General features: G+C 41.3%; 1 non-coding gene across 1 annotated transcript; it reads right to left on the bottom strand.

Annotated features, from left to right (window-relative positions):
- Positions 1–3,986: 3,986 nt before the first annotated feature.
- On the bottom strand, positions 3,987–4,061 carry Trnas-cga. Its single transcript has one exon. It is a non-coding gene; the product is annotated as a tRNA-Ser (tRNA).
- Positions 4,062–4,715: the final 654 nt, after the last annotated feature.

The raw sequence follows: 4,715 nt of genomic DNA, 5'->3' as shown, positions 1-4,715 counted from the left end.
TTCCTGTCAAACTGATTTCTTGATGCACGACACGTTCTGAAACTCAACTAACCAGTTGTATCAAAATGGAACTTTTATCAAAACTAGACATGATTGTCTTAATGGGATTTCCGCGATCGTTCATTAAGACATAAACCAGCAACGACAAAACAAATGAAATACAACAATTCCGGAGTATACAAGATTAAATGTGCTGTCGAAACGCGTACGTTTCATATGTATTCATTACCGCTTGACCGCGCGAGACGAAGGTAGTAGTGTGTGTGGAGTCGGCAGAGGGAGTAGTCAGTTGCGAATGGCACTCTGTCAGCAGTAGTTATAGCGAGTGGACGGTTGTACTGAGCGGGAGTCGGCATGCGTCGGCGCCGTGCTCTCCTTGCATCTCTGGTCACGATTCAGGAGGAGGTATATTGTTACCGAAGGTAGTGAAGCAGCATTGCGCTCAGCTGATATGTTAATTGTAATTAATTTGTTCAAGAATTGCCCCAATAATAATTTTCTTTTAAAGTAACTGTTTTAAACAAAAAGATTCATTTCAAGTTAAATAATACTTCCTATGCATTCCCTCCAAGAATCAAAATTAAACATGGGCCAGCATTGCACGGAGCTGTGCCGAAAAATAAGAGCAGATATAGATGCAGTTTACTGAGGTAAGAATTTTGGTTTTTGTGTTCAGGTTTAATTATTGCACAGGGCCGAAGGTCAGCGCAGCTGCTCTTATAAAATTTGTCAGGTTTAATTATTTCTGTTCAGATATTACATTCAGTTCATGCTTCATTATTTAATTAACATTATTGTGAGTTTAATGAGCAATCTTCATTAGTTAATGTTTGTGTGGAGTTTACATTTTTGGGCAATTATTATTCTGTAATTTTGCAAGGAGGTTACGCTTGGCTCATTTTTATTATGCAGTTTTGTGGGAAGACAACATTTCACTTAACATTGACTTTCATATTCTTGCTGGGAGGTTACAATTTCACTATTAATGACTTTTAAAAATTTTGCGGGGAGGTTACACTGTGTGTGACAGTTATTATATAGGACAGACAGGGCGGAATTTTGAAATTCGATACAGGGAACATTGCAGTCATAGCAATCGGACAGCATTTGGAGCACATGTAAAAGATAGTAAATATGAAGTGAGTAATATAAATGAACAAATGGGGGTGCTACATAAACCTCCAAGAAGTCTCTATCTCAACGTGCTCGAAGAGAATGAAATATACGCTCATCAAAGAAAAACCGCATGCCTACTACTTAACGAGCAAAGTGATTTTATGCACAGGAGTTATTATGAGATTTTTAAAGACCTGTTTTAGGCTTACTCTTGAACGTAACAGCACGTTCCAGTAAGAACCAGCTGCAGCGGAACGGCCCTCAGCGTACAGGAGGCGAGGTGAATTGGGCGCGGCGGAAGAGAACTTGGTGTGGCGTTGTATACATTCTGACGTTGGGAAATCCTCTCCACCACCAATCAATACAAAGAAGAGGAAAAGCACATTTTCGAAAGAATATCTACATTTTAATTATATTTTATGTTTCTGTATAAAGAAATTTGAAATTAGTGTAAATTATGTCAGTTCATGGTCCACTCAAAAAAGATTATTCATGTGCTATTACTTTAAAATTATTTTATTAAAAAGTATATTCGCCATTAATACGTACGGTGAAATAATAACATATGCTCAATTCTTATAGGTAGGGGGCACTTTTTACTGTTACCAATCAGGTTTCTCTAAAACTGAGATATAAGGTTTTAACAAATTAAAATTTACTTTAGTTATGACAGCGAACCGATTATTCTGTACTGACAAGTTACTCTGTAGCTGCAATATATGGTATGTTGGCATATAATACGTTCCAAAATTTCTTTTTGTAAACTAAGATATTTCTATCACTAAGTGTACCTCTCTTGTTAATTATATTTTTTAGCTTCGTCTAACACATCTGAAGATGGGCAGCTAGCCTGAAACCGGTCATTGAAAATAAAAAATAGCGATCAAAGACTGAAATGCCATATTTTTATCAAAATGAAACTATTTCGATCTCGCCCCATCTTGGACAAATTTCTATGGACTCTCGCATCTGCATTAAAAATATTAAACGGATTTCGTCGATTGAGATGCAGTAACTGTGGTGAACATTGTGCTGGCGTACGCTGTCGCCAGCACACAGGTCAGCAAAGGCTTAGCGCGAGGGTCGATAGTAGGCAGTCGATCAAGTGCGGCTATCACGAGAGGCCAGAGACAAGCAACATTCCGCCAACGCCCTCTGGACCACAAGTATTTAGGCCACCGCCGCTGACCTGAGGGCTCATTCACTCGCTCAGTCACTCAGTTACTGTCACTGACTCACTGACTGGTTCTAGTTTGGCGTCTGTCATTCATTCGCAGAATGGGCTTAGGCTATGACAGTACATAGCGTCAGATAATAGCAATTGTCTGCAAGCTTATACCCCAACACATGGACCCTGTTGAAGATAAGTAGCTTCCTGTTCTTGTAAATAAAGATCCGTGTTAATCCACGTGTGCATTTGCGTTGTAGAAAGAGAATATCAGCCACCCATAGTAACATCCTCTCCCTTGCTTCTTACGGTACAAGACCCTACAGTGGCGACGAGAATACTACAAACATCTTATTAAATTTAATTCTTGAGATACGGCAACTTTTGAAACTCACGGAGTAAGTTATATCGAAATTGGCGATTTTAGAATCCTGCCACCTCTTGGAAAAATTTCTGCGGATGACCATGCGGGCTATGACTGAGCCTGTGTGACAGTTTAATTTCGTACTCCTACAAATTGCTACAGCTGGGTACTTGTACGATTTGACCCACTTCAACTGAGACTCGTTGATATGGTAGTCACATCTCTAGATGTGAAACAGGAGACGAGCTACCTGGCTGCTGCGTGGGCTGACAGTGTCACTGACTAATGGAGTGTCGTTCTGGTCTATGATTTGCCAAGACCTGATGGTCTCTTCTCCTTTGATCCCTTCTTGGACTTTAGGCCCATAGATTTGATATTACCACCAAAGGTGGAAAACAACACTGCAACACAAATTATTGAATTTATGTCGACTGGTATGCATGGAAAACTAACTTCAACAAGCAGATACACTTCTTTTTCTAATAGCTAGTGTTGACAGCAACTTATATAAAACTGCCGTTGCTACGCAACTACTGGTAGACTGTTTTTTACAACCTCTGGGATTTTCTTTCATTCGAGTAATCCTTTCACGCTGTTGGGTTTTTCACATCCACAAATGTATCTAGTGCTGGATAGGAGTTACTGGCACTATCACACCACTCTGAGAAACATCCAAGATATCTCAGTCTAGAATTTCAGTAACGACATTGCTACTAAGTAACCCGTACCAAACTCTGTTTAGATTTACCCTGTCTACAGTCAAATGAACGTACAGATTTTCATGATTGAAATAGATTTAATAATGAATAATTGCGCTTCTAAAGTCTGTTATAGCTTTTCTTAGCTGCAGGAGTGAATCACAACTCCACCGACAAACTTTCGCAGGTTATTCAGGGACACCATCTGAGCATTTTGGCGTAATGGGACCACGATCTCCGGCTGCTCGTTGGAGCTGTTGCATTTGGTTTGGACAACAGTTGATTGGTCGCGGTGGTTCTGTTCAGTGGCTAGTTCGGTCACCAGACATGTCTCCAAGAGACTTCCTCTTCTGCAGGCGTGATCCTAGATTATAAGACTCCGGGCGATTCTCGCACGGACTTGGTTGCTACGAGAATCGCAGCCACCGAGATCCTGTCCGCTCAACACCTGGAATTGTCGAGCGTGTAACACAATAAATGGTGCGTCGCTGTACACTCTTCCGTGATCATCGCGGTCGAAATTTTGAACAATGCCTGTAAGGGAGCGGTTCTGCATTTGTTAAGTGTGGTACTAGAATGAGATTTTTCACTCTGCAGCGGAGTGTGCGCTTACATGAAACTTCTGGGACATTAAAACTGTATGCCGGACCGAGACTCGAACTCGGGACCTTTGCCTTTCGCGGGCAAATGCTCTACCAACTGAGCTACCCAAGCACGACTCATTCCCCGTCCTCACAGCTTTACTTCTGACAGTACCTCGTCTCCTACATTCCAAACTTTACAGAAGCTCTCCTGAGAACCTTGCAGAACTAGCACTCCTGAAAGAAAGGATATTGCGCAGACATGGCTTAGCCACAGCCTAGGGGATGTTTCCAGAATGAAATTTTCACTCTGTGGTAGAGTGTGCGCTGATAGTAGAGCACTTGCCCGCGAAAGGCAAAGGTCCCGAGTTCGAGTCTCGGTCCAGCACACAGTTTTAATCTGCCAGAAAGTTCCAAGTGCGATTCTGTACACTGACAGAAAACACTGTGATAAAAGTGTACGTGTTTCGTCTGAGGGTTGTTGCATTACTTTGTGTAGTACGCTTTGGTTATTCTATGTTACACACGTCTTCACTGTTTCAAGGTAGTTTCACGGAAACGAACAAATCATAATTACATCATCACTCTGCAAAGAGCCGCTGGGTATCGTTGGTCAATCATACCAAAATACTCAGACGGTATCCCTGAACAAACTCTGAAATTTTGTCGTCAGAGTTTGGTTCACACTATAATCCAGCGCTCATGAGCGAAAGTTGCTCCTGGGGTAGTACAGAATAATTAATTAAACAATACTTTGTCTTGGTATTAGGCTTCACCTATAACGACAT

Source organism: Schistocerca americana, chromosome 3 (genome assembly GCF_021461395.2).
Source record: "Schistocerca americana isolate TAMUIC-IGC-003095 chromosome 3, iqSchAmer2.1, whole genome shotgun sequence".
NCBI classification, from domain to species: Eukaryota; Metazoa; Arthropoda; class Insecta; order Orthoptera; family Acrididae; genus Schistocerca; species Schistocerca americana.
This window is presented reverse-complemented; position numbering and strand designations above follow the sequence as displayed.